Source organism: Antechinus flavipes, chromosome 5 (genome assembly GCF_016432865.1).
Source record: "Antechinus flavipes isolate AdamAnt ecotype Samford, QLD, Australia chromosome 5, AdamAnt_v2, whole genome shotgun sequence".
Taxonomy (NCBI): Eukaryota; Metazoa; Chordata; class Mammalia; order Dasyuromorphia; family Dasyuridae; genus Antechinus; species Antechinus flavipes.
This window is the reverse complement of record NC_067402.1, coordinates 223,388,266-223,409,647: the sequence shown is the minus strand read 5'-3', so window position 1 is coordinate 223,409,647 and position 21,382 is coordinate 223,388,266.

The following is a 21,382-nucleotide window of genomic DNA, read 5'->3' as shown; positions in this document are numbered from 1 at the left end:
TTAGAGATTGAGAAAACTGAGGTCCGAAGAGATAAATGGACTTGGCCAAAGTCACACAAAGTTAGGATGCAAGACCGGGTTCCCGGATTGCAAATCCAGTGTTCCCCACTGCATCAGTTTCGTTCCCCTTTCCTTCTTACCCAATCATAGACTTCAGAGCTAGAATCGACCTTAGGGGTCATTTTGACCAGTCCCTATTTTCAGGTTAAGGAAAATGAGAACCAGAGATCGCCCAAGTTAATAAGCAAAGCCCAAAGTCACACGGCTAGTTAGTAAGCAATGCCAGCATTTGACCCTAAGATTCTCTAGCTCCAAAGCCAAGGTCTTAATGGTCGTTTCATTTTCATCTCCATGTGTGTACACGCACCCGAATTCCCATGACCTTCCATCCCCATTCCCCGAAACCAAAACAAATCCAGTTTATGACTAGGAGTTATTCCCAGTAAACAGTTGTTGAGTACTCTGTCATTTCAAATTAATCTGTGCTAAGCACGGTGCCTTGCACGGAGTAGGTATTTAATATGTTTCTGGAACTGGCTCTTAAAGGAGAGCCGAGATGGCTTAGGAGAAAGAGGAAGCTGGTCCCTCTTTTTTGTTCTTATTGCTTTCAGCGTTCCGTGCAGTCAGCAACCAAATAGTAAGTACCAGGGGAGCTTTGCACCACAGCTAGTCAGGTTTCTGTAAATCCGGGGCTCTTAACTTACTTTGTGACACAGACGCCTTTGGCAGTCTGGTGAAGCTTATTGATCCTCTCTATGAATCCAGCTTTTAAATATTTGAATAATGAAAGGAAATGCTAAATTTTAGCGATAGGTTAGGGAAAATAAAAATGTAATTTCCCCCCCATCCAAATTCACACCCCTCATCATCCTAATCTATCTCACCAACCTCCTGAGAGTCTGTAGACACCAGATTAAGGATCCCTCATCGGGACCATCAGTAGCAGCCTCAACTGTCAGCTCCAGCAATTTCCCCAGAGTGAATCAACATTTATGCAGAGGGTGATTAAGGAGGCTGAAGGTCATTTATTCTTCCTCACAGGAATGAGGGGGGAGGAGAGGTTATTAAAATAAAATGTGTTTGTAGATATCTGGCCAGTTTGGTAGCTGGGCAGTGCTGAGAGTCGTCTCCCCCCCCCCCCCCCCCATTCAGAACTGAGATCAGTTCTGAAATATTGGCCTGGTGAGAGGGGAGGTCAGAAGGAAAGTGGAAGAGCAAGCAGTGGACTGGGAGATAAGGAGAAAAGAGGGGGCAGGGAATGATGAGGGGAGAGAAAAGACAAAAGAAAAGCCTAAGGAGAAAAGGATTGTGAGGGAGATGGCCATGATTTGGACTAGAGATCTTCATGGACTTGAGGAAAAGCCTGTCTTCCATTTTACCAAAGGAATATTGACAGGCAAAAAGGGAAGGCTGAGGGTCAGAGGCATTTTCTCTAGTCCCCTCCTTTTCCCACCAGATCCTTTAATAGGGGTCTTATTATAGAACTGAAAAACAAAAAAGAGCCAGAATCAGACCTGGATTCCAGTCTCTGCATCTCTATTTCTAATTTCTGTGACCCTTAGGCAAATGAATTACTTAGCTCCTCTGAGCTTTTTTTTTTTTTCTCATCTGTAAAATGGGAATAATAATGTGCTGTCTATACCTCACCAGACTATTGAGAGGAAAGAATAGCTGCTATATAATTGTGATTTATCCTTAGTATTATTAGATGCCAGTTCTAAAATCCTATGATTCAGAAGCCAGCAGCTGATTGGCTGGTTACCCAATGCCTACCATCAGTCTCACAGTCTGTCTGGCTAATAGCCTCATAACCCAATGGCACTAAACTGGGATTGGGCTGTTAATTCAATTCAGCAAATATTTATTGAGGGCTTGCTGTGTGCAGGATATGGTTACATGCTCCAGGGATTAAAAAAAAAAAAGATGGAGAAGAAAATAGGACTGACTGCTGAAAAAGATGTAGGCCAATTTGTTCATTTTATGAATAGAGAAACAGCCTTAGAAATATTATGTGACTTGCCCAAGATCACGCTGGTAAATGGCAGAACTTGGATCCAAACTCATGTCCTCCAACTCAAAATTCAATTCTCCTCTGACTGTATCATGCCTTTGAAAACTTGAAACTTTAATTAGACAATTGATAAATAATAAGACAAGTATACAAATAATTAGATAAGGCAGGATAAAAGTACAAGTTTTAAAAATTTATAGAAGTCCTCATGGAGGGGATTAGGGAAGGTTTGATGGAGGAGGGAGCATTTGAGTTGAAAGGATAGGATAAGCTTAAAGCAGCTTGGTGGTATAGTAGATAGAACTCTGGGCCTGGAGTCAGGAAGTCTCATATTTCTGAGTTCAAATCTGGCCTCAGACACTTGCTAGCTGTGTGATCATAGACAAGTTATTTCACCTTATTTGCCTCAGTTTCCTCATCTGCAAAATGAGCTGGAGAAGGAAATGGCAAACCACTCTAATATCTTTGTCAAGAAAAGCCCAAATGGGGTCATAAAGAGTTGGACAGAACTGAAATGACTGAACAAAATAAGCAGAGACAGTCAAAAGGTCTGTTTTGGGAAAATCATGAAAGTAAGGCAACCCAAGGACTTTCTGAGGAACATTAAGTATTATAATTTGTCTGGACTGTGTGGAATTTATGTGGGGTCAAAGTAGAAAGGTAGAATGGGGTCAGTATCTAGTGGGCCTGAATATCAGAATATAGTTTGCATCTAATGTATTAGCAATGAGAAGTCAACAGAGGTTTCTGAATAATAGAACATATACAATTAACATGGACTCAACATGTCCATTTTTCCTTCAAGGTTACTGCCCTCCTTCCATATTCCCTATTTCTGTTGAGGGTATCAGTATCCTTTTAATCATCCATCTTGAGTGTCTTAGAGTCCACTTATTCATCTCACTTTCCCTATCCTCCCAACTAATCAATGCAAAATCTTGTTTTTTCTACCTCTATATGACCTCTCCCATCTGTTCCTTCCTCTCCATTCATATGGCTGCCAATTTAAATCAAAGTCTCAACACTTCTTAGACTATGGTAACATATTCCTAAACATCTTCCTTCCTCCCTCAAGTCTTCCGCTGCCTCCCAATCTTCCATATACCTAGTAAAGCGATTTTCTTACAGCACAATTCCAACTATGCTACTCCCTTGCACAAGAAGTTCCATGAGCTCCCCCTTGCCTCAAAGATCAAATACAAGCTCCTGCCTTTAAAGCTCTTCACAATTTGGCTCTAATCTACCTTTCTATGCTTCTTATGTATTACTCCCCTTCATACAAGCTGAAATCTAAAGGAATTGGCTTTACTGATTTTTTATATATGACATGCCATTTCCTTTCTCCATGGCTATGCCAGTTCTTCTTCCTGTCTCCTTCCTCTCTGCCTCTTAGAATCACTAACTTCCTTTACTTAGGTTCTACTTAAGTCCTACCTTCTTCATGAGGTTTCTTATAGTGCCTCTCCCTCCCAAAATGACTTTGGATTTATTTTGTACATATTCTACATAAAATCACATGTATATATGTACATGTGCTATTTCCCCTTATTGAAAAGTAAACTCCTTGAGGGCAAAGATTTGATGTTTTTGTAATCCCAGCACCTAGCACAGATAATTAATAAATGTTTGTTGCTTAATAAATAGTTGATGGATTGATAGGAGGAGAGACTGACTAGAACAGTGGTATTTAACCTTTTTTTTGTTTCCTGAACCTCTTGGGCATGGACCCCAGGTTAAGAATCCCTAAGCTATATACTTATTAAAATAGTCTGGGGTAGAGGTAACAACAGCCTGGGTGAGGGATGGAGAATGAATGGAGAGGAGGGGATAGATGGGAAAGGTATTATGAAAGTAAGATTAACAGGACTTGGTGATTGATTGAAATTGGAGGGTGAGGGACAGGAAGGAATCAAAAGATGGCCCTGAGGCTTTCATTGCAAGTGACTGGAAGAATAAGTGAAGTCATTAAAGGAAAGCCGGAGGATGAGCTGGTTTGGAGAATAGGATCACAGAGTCATCAATTCAGAGCTGGAAGGGCTTTTCTAGGCCTTCTAATCCAGCCTTTTCACTTTTTGGTTGAGGTAACAGAAGCAAGGAAAAGTTTAGTGACTTTTCCAAGATCACAAAGGTTCTCTGATAAATTTTGATGTGTGGATCTTACATCTAAATTGAGATGTCTATAGTTATATAATTTGATCCTCATAACAATTCAGGAAAGTAGGTGTTATTATTATTCTCATCTTGTAGTTGAGGAAACTTAGGTACACAAAAGCGAAATGACTTGTCTCATATAGGTAACAAATGTCTGAGGTTGGATTTGGACTCAGGTCTTCATGACTGTAGGTTATGTGTGTGTGATCAATTACATCTAGTGTGGCTAAGTCTAGGGCCTACCCTCAATCTCTGGAAAGTTGAGGCCAACTAGGTCTCAAGGGTAGCTTTCTCTTATCACACACATATGGTAAAAACACTGCTAGAATGTCTAATTTGGTAAAGATAATTTCTAATTGGAGAGATCAGGAAAATCTTTGCATTTTTAGCCTTAAGGTTAAATATTTATTAAAATATTAATAATAGTCCTGTGACTATTTTTCCTTTTTTATATTCCTTTTTTCGCCTTTTAAAAAAGAATAATAACTTTTTACTTTTCAAAATACATGCAAAGATAGTTTTCAACATTCACCCTTGCAAAACCTTGTATTGCAAAGATTTTCTCCCTTCTTCCTCCTTTCCCCCTCCCCTAGACAGCAAGTAATCCAATATAGGTTAAACATGTGCAATTTTTCTAAACATATTGAGATCAGGAAAATCTTTAAGGAGATGTGATTTAAGCATGACATTAGAGGAATAGGATTTCAGTCCAGTTTTACCATCCAACTTCTGATTCCCTGCTTCAAGTCTCACTCTCCTATTCCAAAGAAATCTTTGCATAGGTTATTTTTATTTCCTGATTGCTCTTCCACCCTCCTTCTTTTTCCAAACTTCATTCTGTACTTACCTCTCCTCGGAAAACTACAACTAGCTCCTTTCTCCTGACCTTATCCCTTCTGATTTCCTTTTCCAAACCATTTGTTCCTCATTTTGGTCTTACTTCTTTCTCTGTGTCCTTTTTGTGTGTCCTGATTCTCTTTGAAGGAGGGAATTCACCTCCTCCTTTTTTCTGGATGTCATTATAATACCCAGCACATTGTTTTGATATGGGAAGTACTTCATTAATGTTCTGAATTGACTGACGATATGCTTTTCTCAGACCAGACTGATGAAAGGTGTGTGAGAAGTAATAGCTGCTAGGATCTTTGCTACAGAAGCTAGTTTTCCCTGAATCCCTATTATCTCCTGCCTTCCCAAATATAGGTTAGTTTTACCTCAGGGAAGGAAAAGGAATAAGCATTTATATAGTGCCTACTATGTGCCAAGTTTTGTGCTAAAGCGCTTTACAAACATCCCATTTGAGCCTGAAAACAAGTCTGAGAGGGTCCCCATTTTGCAGCTGAGGAATCTGAAGCAAACAGAATTTAAGCAATTTTCCTAGGATCTCACAGACAAATAAATGTCTGAGGCTGCATTTGAACTCAGACCTTCTTGACTTCAGACCCAGCACTCCATCCATCTAGCTGCATCCCTAACCCTAACCTTTAAAAGGTATTGAAACTTTCCTCAAAACCTTATTGGCCCAGTAAAGTAAGGCAGTATCCTGATTGTCAAAGTACAAAAACCAGCATAGAAAGAGGTGGGGCCTCTTCTCTGAGTGATCTGCTGATATGATCACTATGGTGAATGGAGAGATTGGGAAAACTGTGTCCAACCAAATCAACACTATATCATTGTTGAAAATCCTTGCCATGCATTTATTTTTGTGGCTGTCAACTTCATTAGTGGCCTAAAAATGTCTCCAGAGTTATAACAAGAGAACATTAAACAAATTAGACAAAGGGTGGTTCAGGGAAGAGAAATTGTATCTTATTCTACTATATTCCAGCCAAACTGGGATACTTGTTTTTGCTGAATTCCATACCATCATATACACTGTCTTACCCCTTCTGATATCCTTTTCCAAACCATTTATTCCTGCTTGGAAGGCACTTCCTCCTGGGTTCTTCCTTTCCCAATCCTTTTTTTTTCAAGACTCAATATAGGAGCTAATTCTTCCTTTTGCTAGGCTTTCCTCTTTGAAATGCCTTGTAAATGTGTCCATATTTTGTCTACCCAGTCTATGGTGGATATAATTATAAGATATATGAGGTTAAAGATTATCTTGTTTTGCTCTTTATAGTTCCTGAAACTAGCAGACTGTCTTGCACATAGTAGGTGACTTAGGAAATGTCTGTTCAATTGAATTGAAAAACAGAAGTTTCTTTTTGCTCAGTTGAAACCTTTAAGTCGTATCTATATTACTGTATTAACTTTCTAGCTGATTTCTCTTTTAACTATTCTCTTTTTCTTCCAACTTATCATATTCAGACTAATCTTCCTAAAGCAAAGTTTTTATTCAGTTACTTTCTCTCTTACAGCTCTCTTATCCAACAAATCAACTCTTCTTGACTTTTAAAGACTTTTATGATTTAATCTTGCTTTCATCTAAATAATCTTATTTCTCATTACTCCTCTGTTCTATTGAAGCTGATCTAATGTCCTGAACACACTAAGCTAATTTTTCCTTCATACTTTTGCTTGCTTCAGTTCTTCCCCCAGTCCTCCCTACTCTATCAAGTACTTACTGTGCAGTCCTTAAGACCTAGTTCGTCGTATCTCTTCAATGACAACAAATGCCTAGACATATTCCATTATCTAGTGATTTCTCCCATTTTGGGACTCCTATTATACTTACAGTCTGTACCACCAAATACTTTATTGTTTACTGTCTCATACTAGTTATATTTCTCCATTAAAGTCCTCTTCCAATGTTTTTGTCACCTGCATGCAGCCCAAGGGGCCTCCAAAGAGAACACACAGAACCAGTCATTCTTGGAAGGCCTGATGACAAATAGGGTCAGGTGTTCTCTCTGGCTCTGTCTGAGGCCTAAAGTAAAAGTACAGGGAACTCTAAAGCAAAGCTTAGTAATGGCTCATGCAGAAGGTCTCCCCTTCCTTTGCCATTAAGATATTCAATGCACAATAAGGATATCAGAGTTAGATAGTATTAGCTGGTTATTTCTTCAACCACAGAAATTGTATAAAACACAAAGAACTCAAAGGTACAAATACAGGAAACCAAAAACACTCAAAACAACACATTAAATTCATTATACCCCCCCAGATGGTAAAGACTCTTTGTGGGACTACTGAAAAGCTATTTCTCATTTATCTCAGACCTGCAATATCTGAGAAACTTAACAGCAATTATCATGGAGTACTGGAAACATCCAGATCTTCTGACCCCTCATCACACAACTTGAGTCTTACAGTAAAGAGTGATCTTTTTAAGTAGTGGGTTTGTTTTCTGAGAATTATATTTTAAAGGAAACCTGATTGAATCCTGAACTCAGAAAATGCCTGACCCAGTTGAGGAGGGAAATATCTATTTCTTAGGATTTCTAGTCATTAAGCTACAAAAAAAGAAGAAAGAAAGAAAAGAAAAGGAAGAAAAAAGAAAGGGAGGAAGGAAGAGAAAGAAAAAAAAGAAAGCAAGAGGGAGAAAGAGAGACAGAGAAACAGTGAAAGTGAGAGAGGAAAAGGACAAAGGCAGAATTGAAAAGTCAATAATTGATTTTAGTCTCAGGCTCAGCTCCTAAAGAGTAGTTCCCTGTCATGTGTTTCTGCTGGAAATGGCTAGTTTTAGAAATTCCTTTTATTCTGTTCCTCATGTTACCAGAAGATTGAGGAAGAGGAAAGCATATAACAAAGAGTCAAAAAATAATGATGGACATCACAGGCATTAGATTAATAAAGATGACAGTTGTTAGAATAGCTGGGGACAGGCAAACACACTAATGTAAGATTGGTAGAGCCGTGAATCCGTCCACCATTCTGGAAAACAATTAGGAACAGTATCCCCAAAATCACTAAACTATACAAACCCCATGATCTCAACATTCCACTAATAAGCATGTACCTCTAAAAGATCAAGGACAAGGGCAAAGGACTGAATAAGATACAAAAAATATTTAAAGCAGCACTTTTTGTTGTAGCAAAGAACTGCAAACAAAGTGAATGACCATCACTTAGGAAATGCTTGAACAATTTATGATATTTCAATGAAATGGGATATCAATACACTGTTAAAATGATTTAAAAAACCTCAGAGGACTTTATGAACTGATGCAAAATTAATTAAGCAGAACCAGGAAAACACATTATAAAGCAAATATGATATTGTTAAAGGAAAACAACTCATAAATTCTGGTAGATGAAAGAGTGGTCATGACTCCAGAAAACTTTTAATTAATGATACTTCCCATTTCTTGGAAGAGAGGAGGTAGACTGTAGGTGTACAATGAGACATACATTTTTTAGACATGACACATGTATAAGTTTCTTTTGCTCAAAAAAATTTGTTACAGCAGGAGAATTTTATTTGGTGGGAATCTTTAAGGAAAGGATTGGGGGTAGGGATAGTGCCAAAAAAGAAACAAAGAATGTTAATGAAGACTTTATGAAATACACAGAAGAATGAAGAAGGAATTTCAGAAGGGAACCCAAATAAACAGGGCTGTTGATGTTACTATATTAAATTTAATGTATATTTTAAACCCAATAAGTTGTATGAAAGAGATTAATGGTTTCATAAAAAGCTCTTTTTCTGTATTTCTTTGGTTCACAATGGTTGTTGATATGTGTTGGTTTATCAAGTTCATAGCAAAGAAAAAAAAGAAGAAAAATAAAATGTCAAAAATAGGGGGCAGCATTTTCTAGTTGATAAATGGTAAAAAAAAATGAACAATTTTCAGATGAAGATATTAAAATAATTTCTAATCATATGAAAAGGTGATCTAAATCACTATTGATCAGAGAAATGCAGATTAAGACAACTTTGACATACCGCTACACACCTCTCAGATTGGCTAAGATGACAGGAAAAAATAATGACAAATGTTGGAGGGGATGTGAAAAACTGGAACACTGATGCATTGTTGGTGCAGTTGTGAAATGATCCACATTCTGAACCAATTTGGAACTATGCTCAAAAAGTTATCAACCTGTGCATACCCTTTGATCCAGCAGTGTTACTCCTGGGCTTATATTCCAAAGAGATTTTAAAGGAAAGAAAGGGACCCACATGTGCATAAATGTTTGTGGCAGCCCTCTTTGTAGTGACCAGAAACTGGAAACTGAGTGAATGCCCATCATTTGAGGAATGGTTGAATAAATTATGGCATATGAATGTTATGGAATGTTAAGAATTGATCAGGGGGCAGCTAGGTGGCACAGAGGATAGAATACCAGCCCTGAAATCAGGAGGACCTGAGTTCAAATCTGGTGCCAGACATTTATCACTTCCAAGCTGTGTGACCTTGGGCAAGTCACTTAATTCCAATTAACTCAGCAAAAAAAGAAAAAGAAAAAGAAGAAGACAATCATCTACGCCCAGAGAGAGGACTGTGGGAACTGAATGTGGATCACAACATAACATTCTCACTCTTTGTGTTGTTGTTCACTTGCATTTTGTTTTCTTACTCATTTTCTTTCATTTTTGATCTTATTTTTCTAGTGCAGCAAGAGAATTGTACAAATATGTTTACACATATTGGATTTAACATATATTTAAACATATGTAACATATTCGATGGCTTGCCATCTGAGGAGGGGATGGAAAAAAGGAGGAGAAAATCTGAAGCATAAGACTATGCAAGGCTCAATTTTGAAAAATTATCCATGCATATGTTTTGAAAAGAAAAAAAATAGGGAATAGCTAGATGGTGTGTAGTAGATAGAGCATAGCCCCTAGAGTCAGGAGGGGAAGGACCTGAATTCAAATCCAGATTCAAACATTTACTAGCTGTGTGACTCTGAGCAAGTCACTTAACTCCAATTGCCTCCTATACAAACAACAAAAAAAAAATTTGTGAAGGCTTATTCTTGTGGACTGTGTTAGAGGAGAGGGGAATAAGGTTTTCCCAACAGTAGTCCCTTCTCTTGAGCCTCACTTGTCAATTAGGGGCTCCTTGTGTGAAAGCTCAGCAAGATAAGTATTCCCCAGTGAGAGGCTAGGATTACAGGTTGATCCCCTGTATTCCCTGTAATCCACCAAATGGATTAATGGAGAAAGAGGGGGAAAGAAGTAGACCATCAAACTGATGAAGAATTCTTGGATCACCACAAAATTGAAAATTTTGATTATATCAAATTAAAAAGCCTTTGTACAAACAGAACAAATGCAAACAAGATTAGAAGGGAAGCAACAAACTGGGAAAACATCTTTACAATTAAAGGTTCTGATAAAGACCTCATTTCCAAAATATATAGAGAACTGACTCAAATTTATAAAAAATCAAGCCATTCTCCAATTGATAAATGGTCAAAGGATATGAACAGACAATTTTCAGATGATGAAATTGAAACTATTACCACTCACATGAAAGAGTGTTCCAAATCACTATTGATCAGAGAAATGCAAATTAAGACAACTGAGATATCACTACACACCTGTCAGATTGGCTAAGATGACAGGAAAAAATAATGATGAATGTTGGAGGGGATGCGGGAAAACGGGGACACTGATGGATTGTTGGTGGAGTTGTGAACGAATCCAACCATTCTGGAGAGCAATCTGGAATTATGCCCAAAAAGTTATCAAACTGTGCATACCCTTTGATCCAGCAGTGTTTCTATTGGGCTTATATCCCAAAGAGGTGCTAAAGAAGGGAAAGGGACCTGTATGTGCAAAAATGTTTGTAGCTGCCCTGTTTGTAGTGGCTAGAAACTGGAAAATGAATGGATGCCCATCAATTGGAGAATGGCTGGGTAAATTGTGGTATATGAATGTTATGGAATATTATTGCTCAGTAAGAAATGACCAGCAGGATGAATACAGAGAGGCTTGGAGAGACCTACATGGACTGATGCTAAGTGAGATGAGCAGAACCAGGAGATCATTATACACTTCGGCAACGATATTGTATGAGGATGTATTCTGATGGAAGTGGATTTCTATGACAAAGAGACCTAACTGAGTTTCAATGGATAAATGATGGACAGAGACAGCTACACCCAAAGAAAGAACACTGGGAAACGAATGTGAACTATTTGCATTTTTGATTTTCTTCCCGAGTTATTTTTACCTTCTGAATCCAATTCTCCCTGTGCTACAGGAGAACTGTTCGGTTCTGCAAATATGTATTATATCTAGGATATACTGCAACATACTTAACATATATAGGACTGCTTGCCATCTTGGGGGGGGGTGGAGGGAGGGAGGGGAAAAAACGAAACATAAGCGAGTGCAAGGGATAATGTTGTAAAAAATTACCCTGGCATGGATTCTGTCAATACAAAGTTATTATTAAATAAAATAAAATTTAAATTAAAAAAAAAAAAGAATTCTTGGATCACTCCCCATCACTTCATTCTAGATTAGAAGTAACACGGGGTTTTTGAAAATCTTGCCAAAGGATTATAATTCCTGGGAGCTTCTATCAAGCTTTGAGTATAGAGCCTAGGAGAGAATGTTTCTTGTCCAAGGATCTGTTTAAATAAATATGTAGAGGATAATACCGAGGTTGCTTTCAGGGTGATGAAGTTTCCTGCCAAAATAGCTTTCAAAGACCATCTATTAAGTCAGAAAAGGAGCAAAAGTAGGACCAATGAATAGAAATTGCTAAGAGGGAAATTTAGGCTGGGTGTGAAAAACAAAAACAACATAATATAAAACAAAAAGACCCTTTCATATCTACTTTTCTGATGACCCTCCCAAATTTTCGATTCTGAGTAGCTATGCCAATATAAACACAAATCTTTTATCTTTCTTGATTCATGTTGTTTAGATTTATCACTGTAACTAGACTGTAAGCTCCCTGAGGTCAGAGAATATGTCATATTCTTTCATTGTTCTTCATAGCATACAGTGTACTGATAGGCCTGTAGAAGGTAGTTTAATGGATTTGTCATTTTCTGGTCCTTTGAGTTAACCAGATAGAGAATTCTTTGTTTTTTCCTAGCAACCATACTCTAATCAACAGAGGATCAAATTGGAGCATATGGTAAGAAGTCCTAGACCTTTAGAAATAATTAACAAGAATAAGTCTTTCATAGATATTAGAATTTTCCTTTAAAGCTGTATTCAGTCCTATTGGATGACTCTCAAAAGCATCCTGCAGACATTAATAATTGCCCTTTCCTCTCTTAGTCCACTTAGATGGCCTAAAGTGATTATGACAATTATCATCTTCATCCCTCCCACATTTGTTAGCAATAAAATCCCCAACTTTCCAAACTCTTTCACAAATTTGGATCAGCTAATGGGATACTCTTCCATCAGACAGGCCTGCTACTTTGGGGGAGACTGGATGAAAGACTCATTTATAATAGTAACATTAGTTTTATTTGTATGGACATAAAGTTATATATCTTATTTGATCTTTACAAGAAGCCAATGAGGTTGGTCAGTCAATAAATCAATCATTTATGAAATGCTTGCTGTGTAGAGGAAAAAATATAACTCGACTTCAAGGAGTTTACATTTTAATAGGGGAAACAACATGTAAATAATGACGTACATATAAGATAAATTTGGAATAGATGGAAGGTGGGTAGTATATTAGTCCCATTTTAGAAATGAAAAAAAAGATTTAGAGAGGAAATGATTTGTCCAAAGGAATATAGCTAGTATATGGGGCAGCTAGTGGCACAGTGGATAGAGCACCAGCTCTGAAGTCAGGAGGACTTGAGTTCAAATGTCTCAGACACTTAATACTTCCTGGCTGTGTGACCCTAGGCAAATCACTTAACTTTAATTGCCTCAGCAAAAAAAAACAAAAACAAAAAAAAAGAAAGAAAGAAAGAAAGAAAGAAAGAAAAAGAAAAAGAAAAAGAAAGAGAAAGAAATATAGCTAATGTATTAGGTGAGATGTAAATTGAATTCTTCCTGACTGCAAATCCAGCATTCAATTCATTTATACAAATTAAGGATGTTCAGGTCCCAAACTCCCCCAAAGCCAGAAAAACCAAACAATCCCTAAATGAATGGAAGGGACAGATTAGAAGAAAGCAAAAGGCCCCAAATCCTGATTCCTTTCTGAGTTCATACCATTCTTCCCCTTAATGATAAAAGGAGAATATCCCCCAAGTGTACAGAAAACCTGAGTTAATTAAGAGTAATTAAGAGCAGTGAAAAAGGCAATGGATTTGGAGTTAAAGAACCTATATTCAAATCTTGATCAATCAATTATTAAATCAATGCCTTCCAGCTTTCAATCTATGATCTTGTTTCATCACATCATTTCAACAGAACCGGACTTTGCTTCTCATTCCTTATTTGTCATGGCTGCTTCTATCCATCCATTCATCATATTTCCGTTCTCTTCTGTTTAACTGAAAGGGAGAAGACAAGGCAAGAGCAAAGGGCATGAAGATATATATAGTCATAGTCATGAATTGAACAACATTGAACTTTCTTCCTTTTTTAATCTCCAAGTATTGTAGAATAATTGATTTAGAGCTGGAAAGCATTTTAGAGTCATTTCATTCAAACCGTTCACGTTATAGATGGGGAAACTGAGACCCAGAGAGATGAAATTTCCTGTTTTAGGTGGTACAGCTAAAAAAGTAGTAGAGATGGGATTCTGCCTCTAAAACCAGCACTATTTTCATGACACCATTTAGCTCCTCATGGTGGGAGCTCATAAATCACTGTTTCCAATGATTCTAAGAGCCCATTTGCACCATTGGGGATTCAGAAAGAGGAGGGAGAGACACAAAGTTGCCCTTTCAGGAACTTACCCTTTGAAGAGGACACAGAAGAATATTTACAAAGCAGCATGAATTCAAATTTTATCTCATCCATTTCAACAAGCTATTATAGGGAGATCAAGAAGAGTACCTGTCCACATAGTACTTAGATTTTATCAGGGAAGCAAGCATGTTCATAGATAACTAAATGCAAAATATACAAAGGAAATATGGGAAGTCTACGGGAATGCTAAGAAATTGGTGGGGGGAGAGTGATCAGAAAAGGCCTAGATTAGGAGATAGTGCCACAATGATGCGTTGTAGACAGCTAGACTTCCAAAATGAAAAAGTGAGAAAAGGAGAGCATTTGAAATTAGGCTTGGAGAACAGCCTATGCAAAGACAAGGAGTTTGTATGAAAATACCGATGGCATGTCGGAGTGGTCCAGAGCACAGTTACAGGTGTATAATCGGGAAAGCTTTTTTGATGGAAGGGAATTTTGAACCGATTTTGAAGGCAAGGAAGAGTATGTAGGATTCAGATGCCAATACAATCTGTTTCAGCCAGTAAAATCAGCAGATGGAGGGAAGAGGGAACTAGGTAGACCAGCTGGAGAAAGCGCCCCCCTCCCCAAATGTGGGGAAGTGGCTTATCTCCTTTCTTTTTGGGTTTCTTTCACTGACTGACCTGCAACCCCTCCTCCTTCCTTTTTTTTCCCAACTCCTCCCCGATTCCCCTCCCTTGTCTTCCTAGATAATCTCCTGACATCCCTTCAAATCCAATTACTGGATTAATTGACGTGCGAACCGAGAGACAAACAAAAAGGAGCTGCAAACAAGGGGCGGCTCGGATTTATTCTCCGGCCTCCAGCAGGTCCCCGGCCGGGGGAGATTTACGGGGTCTTGAACACAGAGACAGTTCAAACCTTTGATTAATCATGTTTTTCTCCCAGCCCCATAATTTAGTTGCTCTTTTTCCCTCCCTGCTTTTTTTTTTTTTTTTTTTAATCAGTGGAAACAGAGACTGAATCCTCATCAACTTCAATTACAAATATTAAGCCCCTGGACAGCACTTTGACAGAGAGGCACATTTCCACCCCCCCCTCCCTTAGTCCGCCCCCCTAAATCATTCCCGAATTAACATCACAATCCGCGGCTGGCGGACGCTCAGATTTAAAAGGTGGCATATTGTTCGCGGACGGTCTAGTTCAGTATGGCAAGCTTAGCTCCCTCCCGCGGCACCCCCCGCCTTTCTTCTCTCTGCTACCCCTCTCCCGGGATCCCTAGACCGCGGTGACTCAGGAGCTGCTGGCAGTCTGTCAGCCTTTTCCCCTGCGGAGGGAAGCAAAGGCTGAGGTCAGGGGCGCTCTAAAGTGAGTCCAGAAGGGTGGCCATGAACAGAGCCGGGCTACACACAGAGATGGGGAACGGCGCTAATCTGTCTGTGAGGCAGGTTACTTAGGCCCCAAGACAAGAGCAGGGACCTAGGCAGCCAGGGGGATGGTCAGGAAGAAATGAGCACGGGTAGGGGGAAGATTATTTCTGGGCTCTTGGGCAAGGGGAACAGATCAGATGCAAATTAGATGCAAATACAATGCAGAGAAACTATGATTGTCTTGGATGCAATGGCTGAACGGCTTCTGGGAAGGAGAACGTCGGGCCGCCTCTCTCTGCCCTGGGGCTGGCGGAGAGCTTTCTATTGACTTGCTCCTCCGCACTGGCGCGAGATGCGGGTTCATTGGGTCATTTATCTCTACTGTGGGAGGGGGAAGCGGCATTGAGCTACATTTCCCCCGTCTCTTCTGAGGATTTGAACCAAAGAAAGGTGACCCCTAGTTGCAACAGGAGGGGATGAGGTCAGACAAGGTCTTCCAGGCAAGATTCAAGCAGGTGGTGAAGTCTAACTGGCAGATTTTCGGAGCAGGAGGCGTCCCCAATTAATAAGACTTCTGAAGAGGGCACGTGGAGGCGGGGGGCGGTGAGGGGAGAAGGGGGGAAGACTTACTGACCATTTGGCTCTTGCCCACTCGTCCCTAAAAATTGTTCCCTCTTCTCTCCTAAAATGAAGGCGAGAGATGGGGCGGGGGAGTGGGGTGGAGACAGGGAATGTTAACCCAGGTATCCGGGATTCCAGTTATTTTTTTTTAATCACTTGTCTCAGCTCGGCGAACATCAATCTCTAGTCTCTGAGTCCTGCCTAGCAACATCTTAACCAATCAAAGCTAAAGAAAACAGGGCGGCCCGCCCAACTCGGACTCTGATATGTTCAGGATCACGCTGAGTTCTCATAGGCTAGCGGCCACCTGTATGGAAATAAGCATTACCCAGGAATCCTTGTCTCTAGCTTTACTCCGCCCTCCGCTCTACGGACCTGTAGCTCACTCTGCAGTAAGGACAGGAAGCAGTAGAGCCATTTCTCTTGGGCTTACTGGTTGGGTTTCCTACCCTCTTCACCGCGAACTCTCCCTGACTCCCCCAAAGGGGAAAACCTAAAGCAAATTTTCCCGTCCCCGCTGGCTCTTCTGACTTTGCCCCTTTAGATGTCCTAAGCAGAAAAATGACTTGCGTGTTACTTCCATTTCTTTTGCACATAGTCTGCACGTAATCTATTCAATGTCAAAATTTTGCCCTTCCCCTATAATGCCACCCTAGCCACAGCTTCCATCCTTCAATGCCCACCCAGGTAGTCCTGCTCTCCCCAGGTATCTCAGTGCTCCCTTTGCCCCCATCCTCCTCCATCTCCTGCCTGATCCTCCTTCCACGAGCCCTTGTCATTCTGTATCCGGGCACTTCACCCCAGAATCTAAAGGAGGGGGCACTTAAGGGGAAGAGCCCCCCCCCTTAAAAAAAAAAAAAAAAAAACACCTCTCCATCCTCTCTCCCCATCCATTTTCTCCGAGGGAGCCGAGTTTGACAGCGAATTCATTCCGAGCGGGGAGGGTGATTTATTCTTCAAATATACCGACAAGTGCGGGCATGATGGAGCCCATTAAAATGTTGGGAGATTGTTTTTATGATTGAAGTCTGTATTACTCCAACCATAAAGAAAGAGAGCAAGGAGTCATTAGCATTTTCATGATGGTGTATTTCTGCTTGTCTCCGCGCTATCACTCATCTTTACTGCCCGTCCCTTTGCTCTCGCTTTGCTACAACGAGGAGAGACTGCAGCCTGAGTTGGGGGGGAAGGGGGTGGTGGTGGTGGTGGGAGGGGGATGGAGATCCCCAAGCCGCTCTGCCCTTCACGCCAAATCCGCCCAGGCCTCCCCGGGACGTGGCTGAGGCCGGACATATGGGTTGTGTCTCACTGTATGGCTCAGCTGGCTTGCCTCTTGATTCTTTACTCTTCCCCCCGCTCAGGTCACAAGGACCTGAACGATGTGTGTGTGTGTGTGTGTGTGTGTGTGTGTGTGTGTGTGTGTGTGCTCTCTCTCTTCACTCTCATCAGCCCAAATGATACCTTGGAAATCCTAACTGGTGTACGTGTCTATGTCTGGGTTTTCTCTCTCCAATCTCATCAGCCCAAATGATCTCTCTCTCTCTCTCTCTCTCTCTGTCTCTGTTTCTCTCTCTCTCTCTCTGTTTCTGTCTCTCTGTCTGTCTCTGTCTTCCTCTCTCGCTCTCTCTCTCTCTCTCTCTCTCTCTGTCTCTCTGTCTCTGTCTTCCTCTCTCGCTCTCTCTCTGTCTCTCTCTGTCTCTCTGCCTCTCTCTCTGTCTCTCTGCCTCTCTGTCTCTGTCTCTGTCTCTCTGTCTCTGTCTCTGTCTCTCTGTGTCTGTCTCTGTCTCTCTGTCTCTGTCTCTCTGTCTCTTTCTCTCTGTCTCTCTCTGTCTCTCTCTCTCTCTGTCTCTTTCTCTGTCTCTGTCTCTCACACATACAAAAAGAAAAATGGGATGCTTATATGCGTATTTAATGTCTCTCTTTGGTTTCTCTGGTTCCTCAAAGTACTTGGAGATCTCCATTGGTTTGGAGGAAGTGATGCTAAATATTTCGTAACAAAAGACCAACTTGATATGGGATTTTGGGGTAGAAAACTGAGATAGAGAGTACTGAGTTTGGGTAGAAATGAGTTTGGGATAGAGAAGTGGAGTAGAGGAAGAGGGTGGAGCTGATGAAAGACAATGAGGAATCTTGGGCTTTAGCTGGCAGAGTTGGGAGCCAGGACATTGAGATACTGCCTATTTTCTTAGTTAAGGGGCTTCAAAGATCTTACACTAACAACATTTTCTCTTATTGCCCAAGAGAAAAGCCAAGGACTCAGTGCAGACCACTCTGCTTCCCTCCAGATTTGGTAGATTTCACTTTTGACTCCTTTTCCACTAGAGTTCTAGTTGCTACCTCTTGCTTTCATTCCTTCCCAAACTTTTTGAAACCCTGATTCTATTCTAGGCTTCATTTATTCTCCTGACTTCTCTAGTGAAGAATTGAAGGATAAAGCTTAAAATGGCCCATAGTGAAGAAGTGGTCAACATCAGCACCTGCAGGTCCCAGGGCATATGATATAGAGTTGTTCTAAAGCCACTAGGGAAGATCTGGACTTTCTATTTCTGCCCTTCCTACTTTTTGATATGTTCCCACTCATCAGATAGATGGACCTCTCATGTTAGCCTCAATGTGTTTGAAGATCCTCTAGGATCAAAATGTGTTCAAAACAAAGGATGATTGGGATTCAATTCAAGTCAATAAGCATTTATTAATCATGTAATGTTAAGGACATAACAAAAGTCTTTATTTGCAAAGAATTTACTGATGAATGACATGAAAAAATTATTGATAAAAAAAGAAAAAGATTGTATTTTGGGGTAGACATGAAGGAGCAGAATAGAGACTTTGGTTAGTGAGAATTTAAGAGGAAATTGAGGAATTCTAAAAAAGAATATAAGATAGTTGAATACTCATCCCATATCTTCAGGGCTCCTCTTCTACTTTCTCTATTCTAGGTCTGTAGGAGATCCAGACTGAGGAGAATTTCCTTATTCTGAGATTTAGGGTAGTGGTTAGAGTTTGGGGGAGACTGGAAATACTCAGTCCCCACCTCCATCCTCCATCCTAACTAATTAATGCCTCCTCCAGCCTCTTGACCTTGAGAGTTTCCTACAGTGAATGGGTAGGTAGATTCTGGGATTCTGTAGATAGGAATCAAGGTAGCTGGGCAGAGGCTGAGGGTGAAGGCATGTGTGGAGGTGGTACTCTATATCACCACCCCACCCCCCAGTCTTTAAAATGCCCAGCAGCAGTGGTGGTGGCAGCGGCAGCAGCAGCCCCAGATTTACAGCTGCCCCAGCACTGATGCCATAAAAGCAAACGATCCTTCTCTGTACTAATTTCTGTGTAATTAGATCTCTCCTGGCATGGAAAGTGGGGAGTGGGGGCAGCTGGGAGGGTCGAGAGAGAAGACTCTATGCAGAGGGGAGAAGAGAAGCCAGGGGGTATGCATAAGCACATGTATGAACAAAATAGTCACATGGATCTAGGTACTTAGTAGGTGGGGGACAGGTGTCAAAGGGAAGGGGGCCCTTGGCACATAAATAGGATGGCACTTCTAATTTTGCACAGGTGAACACATCTGCAGATGCAGCAAATGAAAATGCACGGCCCTGCCATCTCGTTGGGAGAGGCTGCATATAGGTTTGCAGACATACCAGGAGTGCTCTCTGCCTCCTCTTCTCCTGCTCCCCTATCCTTGACCAAATGTGAGGGAGACATGACCTTAAAGACCTTAGGTTTAAGGTTGTGTCTGTGACACAGAGAATCAATCTTGTCTTTTCTTACTTCCCAACCTTAAAGAGAATCCAGGGACGCAACTTTCTCTCCTGTACAGTATCCCAAAAAAGAACCAGACACACAGATTTCCCCTAAAAGGTCCAAATACATGTGTCTTCTTCTGGGAGCAGATATAATAGTTTTTCCAGAAGAGTACAGACACATGAAGTACAGATCTCACAGAAGGGAATAGATATCCAGACACCCCCAGAGGGGCCAAATACACAGATTTCTCCTTACTAGGAGGAACTAAATAGTCCTTTCCTAGAGAGTCCAGACACGTTTCCCACACCTAACTACCACCAAGAAGGGCCCATACATATATACCTTCCCAGAGGGACCTAGACACATAAACTGCTTAGGATGGGTTAGACACCCCCAGGATCCAGACAGACATACAACCTGAAGTCCAGTATTACCACTCCTCCCCTCCCCAGCAACAAAATTCCCTAGAGGAGTTCCATAAACAGAGGATCCTCTAACCTGTACATATTGAGCTCTTAAAGGGTCCTGAATAGCAGACACATATTCCTTTTCTACATGTACACATAGTATATGTACATTATCCAATCTGCCTTCTTCCTACACCCATCTTGTTAGAGACAGACAATGGGAAAATAGATGAAGCTCTCTGGCTGTGATGCTGTCTAACATACTTGGAATCAGAAGTGAGTGGACTCTGGGAGGCCATGAAAATAAGGAGAGGAAGACGGGGTGGATATGGATGAAAAAAAATCAACAGAAGGGGGATGGCTGGAGAAAAAGAACTTTGCATCTGATAGCCCCATTCCTTGGGGGTACCATATCTAGAAAATTACTGAAATTACTTTTTTTTTTTTTGGAGTCAATTGGTGTAATGACCGCGTATTTAAAGTCAGCCGGAGTCAGGAATTCAGGTTAAGGGAAAAATCTTCAATATTTATTGAAGTGAAGAGGTGAATAAAGATTGCTATAGCAAATATAGGCAAGAAAGATTGCGATAGCAAATATAGGCAGTTGCGACAGGAAGCCAGCTAAGAGAGAGCGACACGAGCCGAGACAACCATGGAGCCAACCGTGGAGGCAACCATGGCAATGGCCGTCCCAAAAGTCTCTCCTCCCCTTCCTTTTCCACTCCCCTGCCTCCACCCACCAAAATCGTCATTTCCTATACAACACATCAGGACTTGCACAAAGAGTGGGTGGGGGCCATTCTTTCTCCAAGCTTACATATTAATAGAGTATGGTCCAATTACTATTTAGCCTCATGTGCTTGGGACCTCAGTGCATCAACTCAAGCCTCAGCCCATTACAAATTGGGGTTAAGTGACTTGCCCAGGATCACACAGCTAGGGAGTGTTAAAAGTGTCTGAGGTCAGATTTGAATTTAGGTCCTCCTGACTTCAGGGCTGGTGTCACCTAGCTGCCCAATATCTAGAAAATTAAAAAGTTAAAATAAATTACTATTACCAGGGACAAGCATTTTAAGAAACTAAAGATTTACCAAACATTGCTATGTATTTTTTGGTTCAAAACTGGAAATGTCTTATATATTCAATTTGGTCTAAACTAGTGATTCGTTGCAATAGGGAACTCCTGGTATGAAAATTCTCTCCATTAATGCAGTCATTTGTCTATAACTTAAAGGGTTGTCAAGCAAAACAGGTTAAGTACCTAGCTCATGTTTATAGAATTAATCTGTAACTATGGTAGACCCCATATGGGTTAGGCTTGTTTTTCCTCTAAAAGGCAACAAAACTATCCTTGAGATTTAATCCGAGAAATTAAGTCTAGTATATTAGGAATCAGGAC